The sequence below is a fragment of the Medicago sativa genome, chromosome 8 (genome assembly GCF_051527215.1).
Source record: "Medicago sativa cultivar Bolivia chromosome 8, Bolivia_mono, whole genome shotgun sequence".
Classification (NCBI taxonomy): Eukaryota; Viridiplantae; Streptophyta; class Magnoliopsida; order Fabales; family Fabaceae; genus Medicago; species Medicago sativa.
The window spans coordinates 20,289,775-20,307,365 of record NC_140756.1 but is presented as its reverse complement, the minus strand read 5'-3'; the positions used below and the strand labels follow the sequence as shown (position 1 = coordinate 20,307,365).

General features: G+C 35.6%; 3 non-coding genes across 3 annotated transcripts; all 3 read left to right on the top strand.

Annotated features, from left to right (window-relative positions):
* The first annotated feature begins 1,055 nt into the window (after window positions 1–1,055).
* TRNAY-GUA (transfer RNA tyrosine (anticodon GUA)) lies at window positions 1,056–1,139 on the top strand. The gene has a single exon. It is a non-coding gene; the product is annotated as a tRNA-Tyr (tRNA).
* A 434-nt stretch (window positions 1,140–1,573) lies between these two features.
* TRNAD-GUC (transfer RNA aspartic acid (anticodon GUC)) lies at window positions 1,574–1,647 on the top strand. The gene has a single exon. It is a non-coding gene; the product is annotated as a tRNA-Asp (tRNA).
* Window positions 1,648–2,212: 565 nt separating this feature from the next.
* Window positions 2,213–2,412, top strand: LOC146897673 (U2 spliceosomal RNA). The gene has a single exon (XR_015024463.1). It is a non-coding gene; the product is annotated as a U2 spliceosomal RNA (small nuclear RNA).
* Window positions 2,413–17,591: the final 15,179 nt, after the last annotated feature.

Genomic DNA, 17,591 nt, shown 5'->3' with positions numbered 1-17,591 from the left:
CACAGTCTAAAAAAATAGATATATAGAAAAGAATACTCTTTCACTTTCTAACTAGAATGAGTTTACTCTATTCGAATTCATTCGAATGATAACAACAATTTAATAGAATAAAAAATCAATTTTTTAATGAAATTCAACTATTCCTTAGTTTTTTTTTACAAAGAGAAACTTCTTACAAATATCAAGAATATCTCTATTCTTCCTTCAAATCGGAATATTACTGTTGTCATTTATATTACTGTTGTCATTTTTTGACAAAAAAGCCCCTTATCAGATTTGAACCGATGACTTACGCCTTACCATGGCGTTACTCTACCACTGAGTTAAAGGGGCTCCATTTGAGTCAATTCCCGAATAAGGAACCATCCAATATGGATATGAGTTTAGTACATCTATTTGTTACTGCATATACTCAAATTATATATATAGAATAGATCTATTTTTTTTACATAGCAACTTTTTAACGAACAATAAATTGGATTTAGCTAGTGAGTATAGTTAAAAAAATGATTTTTGGATATTGGATTTGATAAATATCAATGGAATGGATTTTTTCAAAACCGATTCGAATTGAAATCATCTTCATCATAACACAAAATTTATTTCATTGATACATGTACCCACTAATTCAATCTTCTTAACACTGAATGAAAGTGAAAGAAATGAGGTGTTAATGCCGCGCCTGTTCCAGAAAATCAATCATTCCCTGAAAGGATTCTCTCTTTCTTTTGTTTTCTTTCGCATTATTTTTTTATAGTTTTATAAATTGGTGATTGGAATGAACAATTTCGAAATCTAAATGATATTTTAAGGAATTCTGAAAGATCCTTCTGATCGAATCATATCATTCCATTATATTGACAATTTCAAAAAATTGTTCATACTATGTATGAACATAGTAGAATGGAGGTCGGACAAGTATACCCTCATCGTCTAGTGGTTTAGGACATCTCTCTTTCAAGGAGGCAACGGGGATTCGACTTCCCCTGGGGGTAGGGTACTACAAAAGGAAATTGATCAGGGATTTTTAATAAAGACTAAAATTGATTCTTCCTGGGTCGATGCCCGAGCGGTTAATGGGGACGGACTGTAAATTCGTTGGCAATATGTCTACGCTGGTTCAAATCCAGCTCGGCCCAAAAATTTGCTGATCCACCATGAAATGATATAACCCATTTGGTGTTCTCTGAAAATCACCAATGGGCTCCCATACAGAAGAATAAAATCTCGAGTGCTATTTCTTTTTTCCATATTACATATTTTTTCCACAAATTCGGATTTTGAAAAATTCCTATCGGGATTTTAAAATATAAAGTCTTAGGAAAGGATTAAAGTAAAAAAAGAGTCTTTTTTGTTTCCTTGATTCATTGATTTTTCAATCAAGTTAGCAATAAGGAACGGATTGCGAATAATCCGTGTCGATTTCACTAAAGTGCAGACCCATAAAAATATCAATATATCAATATATAAGTCTGCCTCTTTCAGTTACAGTACATGGGTTCGAATCTAAAATAGAAAAACAAAGGGTTTGAATGAAATAGTAAGAATATGTATGCTATACAACTTTTTCCCTGGGATTGTAGTTCAATTGGTCAGAGCACCGCCCTGTCAAGGCGGAAGCTGCGGGTTCGAGTCCCGTCAGTCCCGATGGATACAAATCCAAAAAATATCAATTGATTTCGTATGTGAAAGGGAATAAAAAAGAAAAAAAAAACTCATTTCTAACAGGGATTCCTTTTTTCTTTTTTAGTATAATGTAAAGGTTCGGACGAAGAAAGAAAAAGGAATTTTTCATTGCATCAGAAAGTAATTTTTTTTTTATTTGGTATGGATAAAAGATCTTCCTATGTTATACTATTTAATTCTCGACGATGAATTGATTTGATAGCTCCGATATTGTTATTCGTGATATTGATCCGATTTTATATCATCGAGATAAAATTTATACCACTGAATTTACTGACGAAAGATTTTTCATTTCTATGGGATTAAATCCCGAAGTATTTATTAGAAATAAAAGAGAAAGAAAACATAGAGATTATGGAAGTCAATATTCTCGCATTTATAGCTACTGCACTCTTCATTCTAGTTCCTACTGCCTTTTTACTTATAATTTACGTAAAAACGGTAAGTCAAAGTGACTAATTTTAATTAAACATGACTTCTGATTTCTTATCAATGCGATGACAATGATTGAATAAAGAAAAAAGGGTTTCCATTTCGGGTCTTTCTTTTAAATAAAATGATCAGTAATATCTGTTCTTATCAGTTTAATATCTGATATGTGGACCAATGGTTCACACGATATTAAATTACTTTTTTGAGGGGGAGAAGCCATTTTAGTAGCTTGCTGCTAGGCTTCTCGAGTGTCGCCAATGCGTTGCACTATAGCATTGGCTTGGCGCACCCCACCAATCCAAGTTCTAAATATTTTATTTCGGTTGGCATCTTGTGAAGCAGGAGCTTGCTATAGCTGGCATGTGTTCATTTCATTAGCTGCTAATGAAATTTTGGAAAAATTTTAGTTATTTGACAGTTCCAAAAAGTATAATTTTAATTTGAAAAGAACCGATGTTTTACAAAATTATTATTTTTGGAAAGCGAAAATGTTAGGGCCCACGGACAAACTTTCGCTTTTGAAGACTAGTTTTTCTCGGATTTGTTTTAATAGAAGCTCTTTGCGTACGAGCACCCTTAATTATAAGATCATTTACAAAAAAAAAATCATGTCGTTAAATATGTTGGAACAAAATGTGTTTAACAATGAACCTTAAAGAGTTTTGATGATAACAAGGTATTAAAAATTGTAAATTGGACTAGCTAAAATTTGTTCAAGTGTACAGGACCATAATTATAAAGTCACATCATCATTGGTTCTGAATGAGCAAATAAAGAGCAAAAGAAAATGAAGCTTAGATGATTCTGAAGGCAAAGCGCTCCTGAAGTCAAGCTGCTCCTGAAGAAATAGCGCTCCTGAAGTAAAGCTGCTCCTGAAGAATAGTGCTTCTGAAGACAAGAGGTCCAGAAGCCACATCATCAGAAGCTGCGTCATCAGAAGCTGCAGAAGTCATATCATCAGAAGCTGCATCATCAGAAGCTGCCTCATCAGAAGCTATTTCACCAGAAGCTGAATCTCAACTGGATTTGCAAAAGATTCAAGAATTGAAGAATTATCAATGCAAAAGCTGTCCATTGGATTCGAAAACACAAACAAAGGATTAGTGGAATTTTGCAACGGTCATTTCAAAGGTGTTTGAAGGCTTGTGCTTGCATTTTGGACGAAAGCGTTGACATTGTACTTTGTACGAATTGTACAACCACGTTCTCCACTACTCTGTTTTTTGTCCACGCTTCAAGACAAGAAAACAGCTCCAGAATACGGTCTCGCCTGCATATATGTTCCTTTGGATAAGGAATGGATTTCAAATTGGTTCTTCATAGGACAACAACCAAATCAGGCAAAAGATCATTGGTGAAAGATCAAGCTTCAACTAACGACTCTTTGGTGTGCTGGCAATTTCACAACGTCTCTTTCACACCTCTATATAAAGGAGTGAAGACCTAGAGTTTTGGCAATGCAAGAACGCTAAACGAAAGACTCACAAGATTTTCACAAGTACCAAACCTCTGCTGAAATTGTTCTGCATTCACTTAGAATTTCTGTGTCTCAAAGTCATATCTTAGAAATTCTTAAGTCCATTGAGTCTGTATCTGATTTGTATTGTGAGCACCTCTGATTGTATATCAAGTGTTCAACCTTAAACAATTTTCTGTGTAATTTTGTTTAGTTAGGAAGTCTCTAGCAGTTGTGCTTGAGCAGGAAGTCTCTTGATTGTGTTCTTGAGCAAAGGAAGTCTCTTGCTTGTGTGCTTGAGCATTGGAAGTCTCTTGCTTGTGTGCTTGAGCATTTGTAATCAGATATTACTCATAGTGAAATCTCCTTGGAAGTGCAAGGGGGACTGGACTACTTCCGGATTGTGGAAGGAACCAGTATAATTGCTTTGTGTCGTTCTTCTTCTCTCTCTCTGTTTTATTCCGCTGCATTTAGGATTCTGATTATCACTTCAGAAGCTGTCTCACCTAGCTTCTGATCAGTGTGTTCAGTTTTTAGGAGAAACGAAGAATTTTTCAAAACACAATTCAACCCCCCTTCTTGTGTTTTTCTCACCTTCAATTGGTATCTAGAGCCTTGGTCTGTTGTGTAATACTTAACCGTGCAACAGTCAAAGATCTGAGAAAAACATGTCTACTCCTCCTCCTACTGGTTCTAGTGATACTAGCTATAAACATGTCTCACATGATTATAGTGATAGTAAGAAAACCAGTGTTGGAAAAGTTCCAAAGTTCAATGGAGATGCTGAAGAGTTCTCTTGGTGGAAGACCAACTTTTACAGTTACATCATGAGCCTGGATGAAGAATTATGGGATATTCTGGAAGATGGTGTTGGTGATTTAGTCCTTGATGAAGAAGGAGCTGCTGTGGATAGAAAGAAACATACTCCAGAACTGAGGAAACTTTACAAGAAGCATCATATTATCAGAGGAGCCCTTGTCACTGCCATACCCAAAGCAGAGTATATGAAGATGAGTGACAAATCCACTGCTAAAGCTATGTTTGCTTCTCTCTGTTCAAATTATGAAGGGAGCAAGAAGGTCAAAGAAGCAAAGGCTATCCTGCTTGTACATCAGTATGAGTTATTCAAGATGAAGGATGATGAAACTATTGAGGAGATGTACTCAAGGTTTCAAACCTTAGTTTCTGGGCTACAGATTCTAAAGAAGAGCTATGTTGCTTCTGATCATGTAAGCAAGATACTCAGAAGCTTACCTGCCAGATGGAGACCAAAAGTGACTGCCATTGAGGAAGCTAAAGATTTAAACACTTTAAGTGTCGAAGATCTTGTTAGTTCTCTCAAAGTTCATGAGTTAAGTCTTAATGAACATGAGTCTACTAAGAAGAGTAAATAAATAGCTCTTCCATCCAAAGGCAAGTCATCAAAAGCTCTCAAAGTGGTTGAATCTGAAGAGGAAGAACAGTCAAGTTCAGATTCTGAACCAGATGCTGCTGAAATGGCCATGCTCTCAAACAGACTTCAATATCTGGCCAAGAAGAACAGAAAGTTTCTCTCCAGAAGGGGTAACTCCAGAAGCTCAAGGAAAGAAGATCAGAAGGGATGCTTCAACTGTAAGAAGCCTGGACACTTCATTGCTGAATGCCCTGATCTTCAAAGAGAAAAGTCAAAGGACAAGTCAAAGAGGTCTACATTTAAACCAAGCAAACTCAAGAAGCAGATTAAGCAGAGTTTAATGGCAACCTGGGATGATTTGGGTAGTGAATCTGGATCTGATAAAGAGGAAGCTGATGAAGATGCAAAGGTAGCTGTTGGGTTGGTAGCAACAGCAACTTCAGAAGCTGGATCAGATTCAGACTCAGAAGATGAAAACGAGGTATATTCCAAAATTCCCAGAGATGAACTTGTTGAGTCACTTAAAGAACTTCTTACACATTTTGAAGTAAGAACCAATGAGTTGAAGGATTTAAAAGAAAAATATGCTGATTTGGTACAACAGCAAAAATCAACTCTATTGGATCTGAAAGCTTCTGAACAAGGACTTAGGGGCTTTGACTTCATGTGTAAAACATATGAAGATCAGCTCAGGTTCTTATGTCAGAAGCTACAAGAAAAGTGTAATGAAAAACCTTTAAGTAACCATGAAATTGCTCTTGAAGATTTTATTATATCTGGCATTGACAGAAGCAGAGTAGCTTCTATGATTTATAGCATTTACAAGAACAATGGCAGAGGAATTGGTTTTCCAGAAGTGAAACTTGAGAAAATCAATCTAAAATCTTGTTGTGAATGCATCAAGGAAGGTCTGAAAACATTCTTTGTACCAGAAGGGGCTGAGTTAGAAACTGTTGTTCAATCAGAACCTGAAGCTTCTAGTCCTAAGGCTAAGATTACTTCAACGCCAAAGAACTCTAAGTCAAAGGCTATGATCAAATCTGATTCCAAGACTTCAAAGGTCAGGATCCTGAAAAGATCAGAACCTATTCCTCAGAGTCTGGTGAAACCAAAATCTGGGGTTCTGAAGTCTAACTTTCAGAAGAAGATAGTTACTGCTTCTGAAGTACCAAAACCTAAGGTGATGGTTAATCAGAAGCAACCCAACTCACAGCACAAGGTACAAGAAGTGAAGAGTAAAGCCTTAAGTACTAACCTTCCAGGACCCATAGAACAATGGGTACCTAAATCTAAAAATGTCAATGATGCAGGTATGTCTAAGAGCAGTGCCAAAGCAAAGATCATGGTACCTAGACAGCGGTTGCTCAAGACACATGACAGGAGACAAGTCCATGTTCCTCAGCCTAACAATGAAAGAGGGAGGAAATGTGAAATTTGGGGGCAACCAGTCAGGCAAGATCATAGGTACAGGAACTATTGGTAATTCCTCTACCTCAATTAATAATGTATGGTTGGTAGATGGTCTTGAACATAACCTTTTGAGCATTAGTCAATTTTGTGATAATGGTTATGATGTGCTTTTTGAAAAACCCAACTGTACAGTAATCAACAAGAAAGACAAATCCATTGTGTTCAAGGGAAAGAGAGTTGACAATGTCTATAAAATCAATTTTTCTGAACTGGCTGATCAGAAGGTGGTTTGCCTACTATCAGTGAATGATAAGAAATGGATGTGGCACAGAAGGTTGGGACATGCTAACTGGAGGTTAATCTCTAAGCTTAGTAAGTTACAACTTGTGAAAGGGCTACCAGACATTGACTATCATTCAGATGCACTCTGTGGTGCATGTCAGAGAGGGAAAATTGTGAAATCATCTTTTAAAACCAAAGACATTGTTTCAACCTCAAGACCTTTAGAATTACTCCATATTGATTTATTTGGACCAGTGAGTACTGCATCCCTATATGGAAGTAGATATGGATTAGTCATTGTTGATGATTACAGCAGATGGACTTGGGTGAAATTCATAAAGAGTAAAGATGTTGCGTGTGATGTATTCAGTAGCTTCTGCACTCAAATTCAATCTGAAAAAGAATCAAAAATTTTGAAAGTCAGAAGTGATCATGGTGGAGAATTTGAAAATGAGCCATTTGAAGCTTTTTGTGAAAAACATGGAATTTTCCATGAGTTCTCTTCTCCTAGAACACCACAACAAAATGGGGTTGTAGAGAGAAAGAATAGAACTTTACAAGAAATGGCCAGAACCATGATTCATGAAAACAATTTACCAAAACATTTTTGGGCAGAAGCAGTGAATACAGCATGCTATGTTCAAAACAGGATCTATATTAGACCTATTTTGGAGAAAACAGCATATGAACTCTTTAAAGGAAGAAAACCCAATATCTCTTACTTTCATCAATTTGGATGTACATGTTACATTCTGAACAACAAGCTCTACCTAAAGAAATTTGATGCCAAGGCCCAAAGGGGAATCTTTTTAGGTTACTCTGAAAGGTCAAAGGCATACAGAGTGTATAATTCAGAAACACTTTGTGTTGAAGAATCTATGCACGTTAAATTTGATGACAAGGAGCTTGAAGATAAAACTTCAAAGCAAGGTGAAAGTTCTGCAGAGATATAGGTTCCTGAAGCTACTCCAGAACCTGATCAGATAGCTGAGTCTGAAGATAGTCCAGAAGTTGAACCCACATCAGAAGCACAAGATGAAGCTGCTTCTGATGAAGCACAAGATGGCTCACATCAAGCAGATCCTCCCAGAAACACATTCAAACACAAGTCTTCACATCCTGAGGAGCTAATCATTGGAAACAAAGATAGTCCAAGAAGAACAAGATCACATTTCAGACAAGAGGAGTCAATGATTGGACTAATCTCAATGATTGAACCTACAACAGTTGATGAAGCACTTTCAGATGATGGATGGATCCTAGCTATGCAAGAAGAGTTGAATCAATTTCAAAGAAATGATGTGTGGGATCTGGTACCCAAACCTCAGCACAAGAACATTATTGGAACAAAATGGGTATTCAGAAACAAGCTGAATGAGCAAGGTGAAGTAACAAGAAACAAAGCCAGGCTTGTTGCACAAGGGTATAGTCAACAAGAAGGCATTGATTACACTGAAACGTTTGCTCCAGTTGCAAGATTGGAAGCAATCAGGTTACTTCTTTCCTATGCAGTTAATCATGGCATAATATTATATCAAATGGATGTCAAGAGTGCTTTTCTAAATGGTGTCATAGAAGAAGAAGTGTATGTCAAGCAACCTCCTGGATTTGAGGATATTAAATATCCTGACCATGTTTTTAAACTGAAGAAATCACTATATGGCTTGAAACATGCTCCCAGAGCTTGGTATGATAGACTAAGTAATTTCTTAATCAAAAATGACTTTAAAAGAGGACAGGTTGATACTACACTCTTCAGAAGGACCCTTGGGAAAGATATTCTTGTTGTGCAAATATATGTTGATGATATAATATTTGGTTCTACTAATGCATCTCTTTGCAAGGAATTTTCTGAGTTGATGCAGGATGAATTTGAAATGAGCATGATGGGAGAGCTGAAGTTCTTCCTTGGCATTCAAATCAATCAATGCAAAGATGGAGTCTATGTTCATCAATCAAAGTACACAAAGGAGCTTCTGAAGAAGTTCAAACTTGAAGATTGTAAAGTGATGAACACTCCAATGCACCCTACGTGCACCTTAAGCAAAGAAGATGAAGGAGCTAAAGTAGATCAGAAGCTGTATAGAGGTATGATTGGTTCTTTGTTATACCTCACTGCATCTAGGCTAGATATTTTATTCAGTGTATGCTTGTGTGCAAGATTCCAATCAGATCCTAAACAATCTCATATGACTGCTGTCAAGAGAATCTTCAGGTATTTGAAAGGAACAACTAATCTTGGACTCCTTTATAGGAAATCCTTAGATTATAAGCTAATTGGATTCTGTGATGCTGATTATGCTGGTGATAGGATTGAAAGAAAGTCAACCAGTGGCAATTGTCAATTTCTGGGTGATAATCTTATATCCTGGGCTAGCAAAAGACAAACAACTATTGCTATGTCTACAGCAGAAGCAGAATACATTTCAGCTGCAAGTTGTTGTACACAACTACTCTGGATGAAACATCAGTTGGAAGATTATCAGATAACTGCTAACAGTATTCCCATTTATTGTGATAATACTGCTGCTATTTGTTTGTCTAAAAATCCAATTTTGCATTCAAGAGCTAAGCACATTGAAATCAAACATCATTTTATCAGAGACTATGTTCAAAAAGGAATTTTAGATATACAATTCATTGATACTGAAAATCAATGGGCTGATATATTTACTAAGCCTTTAACTGTTGAAAGATTTGATTTTATAAAGAAAAATTTGAACATGCATTACGTGTCTGATTAGATGTTTGCTTGCTCCTGAATAGGATTTTAGGTTCTGAAGTTAGTTCAGAAGCAGTAGTCCATCAGAAGCTCTTTATTGAGGTTCTGAGGAAAACTCGCTTCTGATGACGTCAGCATCTGAAGTCCAGAAGCTGGATTTATTGCTTCTGAATAGTTGAATTAGTGGAAACGTTGGGAGTTACTTTTTAAAAGTAACTTCTGGCCCACTAACTTGGTAGTTACTCTGTGAACTTCTTACGTGGCCTGTATGTGTTGGTGTATAACTAAAAAGGACAATGATGATTTAATAGCTTTGAAAGTACTTTTCACGCGCCCCCAATTTTGTCATTAATGTTATGTTTGTTTGTCTCTTTTGAATTGCAATCGTTTTACTTTTAACACTTTGACAATTCACACACTACTCACTCACAACAAACACATTTGCTCTCAAACCTCTTGCGAAGTAAGCGCATTCTCTCAACCTTAGAACCCTAAAATCTTCATCTTCTTCAAATCTTCGTCAATCATCAAATGGCATCATCAAGCTCGCAACGAGAAGTTTCAGTATCTACTTCACGAATGATACCTGAATATGACTACAAAGGAAGCAAGCAGTAAGGAGGACCAAGAACTTCCCTCATGTTTCTAAGAAGACTGAAGTTGCTACTATTGTGTCAGAAGCTATTGGAAAAGCTATGGAGATTGCTGCTGAGCTACAAGAGTCTGTAGTTTCAGAAGCCAAGCAACTGTTGCTGATGACCAGTGAGTCTGTTAAAGAGGATTCTGATCCTGAACCAGAGAAGGTAATTAATATATCATCAGATTCCGCATCCTCACCATTATCAGATTCTGATGATTCTGATGATGATATACCCTTAGCCCAACTCTTTCAAAAACCAGTAAAAAGCCAGCCAACATCAACCAAAACCAACAAAAAGCCCTCTCAGTCAACTACTTATGAACCAGTTGGTCACATAATTAATGAGAAGTTGGCTGAAATGGCTGTGCAGAGAGAAAGAGTCATTGAGACTATCTTTCGCCTTAACCCTCAACCCCTTAACATTCAACCTCTCAACATGATTCCTCCAGAAAATGTTGAGTTTACTTCAGAAAAGGCCTCTGAAGCAACTCCAGAAGCAGCTGCTTCTGAAAATGTTGTTTCAGAAAACCCCCATCAACAAACACCTGAACCACATAAACCCACAACACCCCCACAATCACCAACAGCTACCATTGACCCCCAACTCAACACTCAAACATCAACTTCACCACAACAACCACCAACTGAAATTGAACACTCCCCACAACCAACTCCCATGGATGTTGACATCTCTCTAGTCAATGTTCAAGCCTCAACCTCTACCACTCACATTGCCTCTGACCAGCCTTCATCTTCAAACACTCAAACACACTTTACCATTCCAATTCCTAACCCTTTTCAAGATTTGGAAATAAGTGATTCTGATCTTGAAATCCTTGAACAACCACCCACAAACATCCTGGAATCTGGATATATTAATTCTGAGCTTCTGACAATCCTTAGTAGATTGCATAATCTTGTGGATCGACGAAGGACAATTGATCTCACAAGTGCATATGAAGACTCCTGGGCATCTCTTCAGAACCGGGCAGCTGAGCTTATTGAAGAGATCAAGGCTAAATGCATCAGAGTCAAGCAAGCTTCAGTCAGAAGACTAATAGAGCATTTGAATCAGAGTCTCAGAGTAAGAAGTTCTACACTGCTCCTGGCAAACCAGCCTTTCTTCTTAGAAACGGATTACTTGACCAGAGAAGCAAGGTTGTGTAAGCTTCTGAAGAAACAGATGGCACAGCAGCAGCAAGAAGCTAAGGAAAGGGAACAGGCTCTTCTCCAGAGGCAACAACAGCTTGAAGAACTGTTGCAGAAGAAGATTGAAGAAATTGAGGAGATGAAGAAACAACATCAAACCAACCCTTAGTTGCACACCCTTGTGTTTTTCTTTTTGTTTGTTGTTTGTTTTAAATTCCTAGTCCTTGCTTCTGAAATCATCGTGTTTTATTTCTCTATGCTTCTGAATGCTTACTGATTCTGACTGTTTAGCTGCTTCTGATATTTTAGATATTCATGTTCATATATTTTTGATCTGATTTATTTAATTAATTTCTTGTATACTCTCTTTTGTTTGAGTTTTTCTCAAATCTTTTTGTCTTTTATGCTTATTTTTATCTTTTTTGATAATGACAAAAGGGGGAGTATATGTGACAAGTATTTAAAGGCTCTGAGCCCCATTAATGGCATTTGAATTTTTTTGAAAAACTTCTATCATTTTTTTTGCCTTATTGGTATAAGCTATGAACGAACGAAGGAGTATCAAAATTCAAGTAAAATTAATTGAACCATTCTTCTTATCTATAAGTTAATTCTTTCAATGATTCAATTTTGTTTTTAAGCTCTGATATTTTTTATTGTGCGAAAAATGAATTTAATTAACCTGGATAGAACTTAGGGGGAGCTTACAAACCTCACCTTAAATACTATCAGACTCAGGGGGAGTTTGAGCTTACAAACCTCAGATTCTGAGCTTACAAACCTCAGAACCCCAAAGTCAACTTGTTAATTAGATTAACAACAATTGATCAATTTTAAATACTTTTGTTTGTCATCATCAAAAAGGGGGAGATTGTTGGAACAAAATGTGTTTAACAATGAACCTTAAAGAGTTTTGATGATAACAAGGTATTAAAAATTGTAAATTGGACTAGCTAATATTTGTTCAAGTGTACAGGACCATAATTATAAAGTCACATCATCATTGGTTCTGAATGAGCAAATAAAGAGCAAAAGAAAATGAAGCTTAGATGATTCTGAAGGCAAAGCGCTCCTGAAGTCAAGCTGCTCCTGAAGAAATAGCGCTCCTGAAGTAAAGCTGCTCCTGAAGAATAGTGCTTCTGAAGACAAGAGGTCCAGAAGCCACATCATCAGAAGCTGCGTCATCAGAAGCTGCAGAAGTCATATCATCAGAAGCTGCATCATCAGAAGCTGCCTCATCAGAAGCTATTTCACCAGAAGCTGAATCTCAACTGGATTTGCAAAAGATTCAAGAATTGAAGAATTATCAATGCAAAAGCTGTCCATTGGATTCGAAAACACAAACAAAGGATTAGTGGAATTTTGCAACGGTCATTTCAAAGGTGTTTGAAGGCTTGTGCTTGCATTTTGGACGAAAGCGTTGACATTGTACTTTGTACGAATTGTACAACCACGTTCTCCACTACTCTGTTTTGTGTCCACGCTTCAAGACAAGAAAACAGCTCCAGAATACGGTCTCGCCTGCATATATGTTCCTTTGGATAAGGAATGGATTTCAAATTGGTTCTTCATAGGACAACAACCAAATCAGGCAAAAGATCATTGGTGAAAGATCAAGCTTCAACTAACGACTCTTTGGTGTGCTGGCAATTTCACAACGTCTCTTTCACACCTCTATATAAAGGAGTGAAGACCTAGAGTTTTGGCAATGCAAGAACGCTAAACGAAAGACTCACAAGATTTTCACAAGTACCAAACCTCTGCTGAAATTGTTCTGCATTCACTTAGAATTTCTGTGTCTCAAAGTCATATCTTAGAAATTCTTAAGTCCATTGAGTCTGTATCTGATTTGTATTGTGAGCACCTCTGATTGTATATCAAGTGTTCAACCTTAAACAATTTTCTGTGTAATTTTGTTTAGTTAGGAAGTCTCTAGCAGTTGTGCTTGAGCAGGAAGTCTCTTGATTGTGTTCTTGAGCAAAGGAAGTCTCTTGCTTGTGTGCTTGAGCATTGGAAGTCTCTTGCTTGTGTGCTTGAGCATTTGTAATCAGATATTACTCATAGTGAAATCTCCTTGGAAGTGCAAGGGGGACTGGACTACTTCCGGATTGTGGAAGGAACCAGTATAATTGCTTTGTGTCGTTCTTCTTCTCTCTCTCTGTTTTATTCCGCTGCATTTAGATTCTGATTATCACTTCAGAAGCTGTCTCACCTAGCTTCTGATCAGTGTGTTCAGTTTTTAGGAGAAACGAAGAATTTTTCAAAACACAATTCAACCCCCCTTCTTGTGTTTTTCTCACCTTCAAAATATAAGATTCTTTAATATCTAGATGCATTAATTATTCTTTTTGTCACACACACCCTTTTTTCTGGGTTATCTTGATATTAGTATGAAGTTTTCACCGTCGTTTAACTATGAGTAATCTTCGTTGGGGAATCTGTTGAACGCACAAGATGAGTTCTCTCTCCCCTCTCAATCGGATTTTTCCATACGCATGAATTGTTAATCAAATCATGACCACATGATTAAGAAGGCCAAGCCCCTTACCACTTGTATCAACCCATTGTTGGTTATACCCCTTATTAATACTATCAATTTGTCTTGGAATATAAAAATAAACATGGAATGTTTTTGTATATAAAGGGTAATTTAGTAATTGTCACACATATTTTAGACAAATTTATTACTCCAACATTTTTTCTTAATACCCATGATTTTTGTTACATGCTCTTATAAAAGGGACAAAGGGATTAGAGAAATGATATTTTGACAACCACTTTTTGACAACTTTTGGACAACTTTCTCTCTCATACTCACATGATATTGTTATCCTCTCTCTTCCTTTTTCTCTCTCTATTGTTTTTGACCAATAAGAAGTGAGAAAAACAAGGTTGTCAACAAAGTTGTCATCAAATGGATGTCAAAATATCATTACTCAAGGGATTATCTCACTGCAAATAAATAAATCTAAAAAACATCACAACACTAAATAATACAACCAACTATTTTTTTTCATCTCAAAACTGGCCAATCCCCATTTCAATAAGAAACTATTTTTTTTGTTGATACGATTTTAACAAAATAGTAAATAACTTAAATCCTCGTAATAAACTAGTCATTAAAATATTTTATGTTGTAGTGAATTGATTAGCAATTCGACTAAATCAATTAACATAGAGAAACATTTTAGAAACCTGGCGGACCTTCGTGAATGCGTGTTTTATTAATTAAAGAAAAGATAAAAAAAAAACACAATTAATATATTATTAATTTGAAATAAAAAATCAACTTTGAATATTAGATAAATCACACACAAATTATTTTCTTTCATTCTCATGAATTAAACATTACTCTTAGAGTCATGCATTTCAATCACAAATAACACTATCAGCTACATGCACAAATCACAAATATATATTTCAAAGAATACATATCTTCATCATTCTTCATGTGTTAAATATGATTTTTTGAGTCATGTTTTCCATTGTAGAACGAATATTATATATGTTAGAAATGTAAAATGATCGTAAATTTTAACCCATATTACCTTTATTATGTATCTATTTTTATCAAATATATATTATTTTTAAAAAAATCACATAAATTTTGCAAGGTTCTATTATTTTGTGGACAAATCATAAACTACATAAACAACAATAACTATTTCTTTGGTCTGTCACATGTCTTCATATATTCTTTTGCATTTTTTTCTTTTCTTCTTCCTTTTGCACACTTACGTAGTTAAAGATATTTTGACAAACACACGGGGTACAAAAAGGGTTACTCATTAACTATTAACATAGATTATTATTAAAAAAAAACTCATCACATATTTCTATATTTCCTTTTACATTCATTCAGGGTCGGCCCAACACATATTGAGGCTCAAGGCGAAATTCAAAATGAGGCATTTTAAGTTATTATTAGTTTGAATGTTCAAATTATGTAGCTCTTCACAGTTCCCCAACAATTGCCTGAGCCACAAGTGAAATTTTGTGTGAATGTCAATCTGTTTTGTGGTTTCCGTTCTCTGCTACAATAACATTTTTTAGCTTGGTTTTGATTTTAAGTTTCTGTTATACGATAAAACCTTATGGCGATCCATTCACCGTCGCCGTTTACAAGGATAAAACTTGGTTCTTGTTATTTCGGATACTTGCCTTGTAAGATCTTCATTGGTACCTCTTGGTTGCCATAGCTGTCTCTAGTTTTAATTCTCAGATTTTGATTCAACAGTTTTTTTTTTGTTGCAAATAATATAAATAAATTTCTGAAATTTGAGAAAAATATACTCATAAGTTTTTATTGAATGGATTTCAAATGTTGTCAAGTCTGAAATCATTGCATGTGGTTTTGTGAGAGTGTGTGTGTGTGTGTGAGGTAATGTTGCTTGAGAACAATTTACCACATGATTGGACTAAGTTATCATAGATCTAGTTCAGATTTGAAGGTCACTCACTGCTCATAAAGACCTCATTTGGCTTATGTTTAGCACTTATATGTGTAGAAGATACCAACTTTAGAAAATTAAGATGAAAAGCTCTCAAATCTTAAACTCAAGCTTGAAAAACTTGCTTAGAAACTTAAGATCAAACTTGAGCTCTTTATAGACTCAAGTAGGGAATATAAACATGTGGGAAGTGGTTTGAACTCAAAAGCTTATCAGGTTAAGAGATGATGTACAAAGTAACTTAGGGCATTTGTTCAATTCCTAAACTTCTACTCTTTCAAACTATAGTACATTGACACATACCTTCTAAATTTCCAATTTCTGCATTTATATTTTCTATTTCTTATAAATATCGGACAGGGTCTTCCATAGCACCCCAAAAGTTTTTCTCATATGGAACCGGCTCCTGAAACCCGCTTCCTTGGAATAGTGAAACAGGACCTTGCATTCCATATTTGTGAAACTTTATTAAAATCAATTGTGTGATGAACCAACTTAATAGAGTAGCAGTTAACACCGTAGCATCACCTCTAAATGATTTTCTTGATTTATGATTTATTCAACAATTTATTTTATGTGTAAGGAATTTTAGCAAGGAATTTTAGAATTTAATTATAAATCCTCTTTTTAGTCAAATTATTATAACAGTTCGTTCATTTTAAGTTATCTACTATAGTAATTAATAGAAATCTTAGTTGCCAAATCATTCCAATACACTAGCAGACATACATATATTTTAGGTTTAAATGTGTAATTGGTCCCTGCACTTTCAACAGATTTTGGCATTGGTCCCTGCACTTTTTTTTGTTTGGCATTGGTCCCTGCACTTTGTAAAAATATTGGTATTGGTCCCTGCACTTTGGACAAATATTGGTATTGGTGCCACGTGGCATGAAATGATTGGGATCAATACCAAAATTTTTACAAAGTGCAGGGACCAATACCAATATTTTTACAAAGTGCAGGGACCAATGTCAAACAAAAAAAAGTGCAGGGACCAATGACAATATTTTTACAAAGTGCAGGGACCAATGCCAAACAAAAAAAAGTGCAGGGACCAATGTCAAAATCTGCTGAAAGTGCAAGGACCAATTACACATTTAAACCTATATTTTATTTTAAGGTGCTCTTATGGGTTTTGTTACTCAAGTTTTCCTTTAGCTGATATATGAATTAGATATTTTAAATGTTCAAAAGTGGACCCAAAAATATTGTTTTGCACATGTTCCATTTTGTCATTCTTGTAACTACCTTTTCTTTTAGTATGTGGGTTAATGTGTTTAGTCCATGCCTATTTTTACTCAAATTATTCCTGCTTATATGACCAGGAGTTCCCTTTTGTTTGCTCAGTCAAGGACACATCTTTTTAGCCTAGCTTATGCCTTGCTAATTATTAGGAATCCATCTCTCACCAATACTACCTATAGTTTTGCTACGAGTGACAAAATATCCTTACGGGATCATACTTTTCTATTCCTAATTAATCACCATTTTCATTTCCAAATTATTGTCCAATTTGGAAATTTACATTTAAATTAAATACATCTAAATCCATGATCATCACAGTTTCCTTCCAAAATGATTCTTTTAAGTTTATATCGAGCCATTCTATCTCCACTTCTTAAAATATGTGTAAGTTCCAAGGTACCCTAGTGTCTCATTCTTCTTCTTAATTATTTTCATACTCCAATTTCTAAGTCTAGGATTATTTTCTTTGAAGCTTGTGCTCCTGTTGTTTGGTGAGTATCTTGTGGGTTTAGAGTTTGGCTAGGAAGAAGAGCTCTCAAGGTAAGGGCTTTTTCCCCACGTTATCATACTAGGCCGGATAAATGTTGTGAAATGGTAGTAGAATTCTTGTCCATTAAGAAGAGTTAGTTTTTCTATGTTTTATTCTATTTGATAATTTTATGTAATTTATATGTATGACTTCTTGTTTTGATTGAATATGGTGTTGATTGTTATGAGAATTT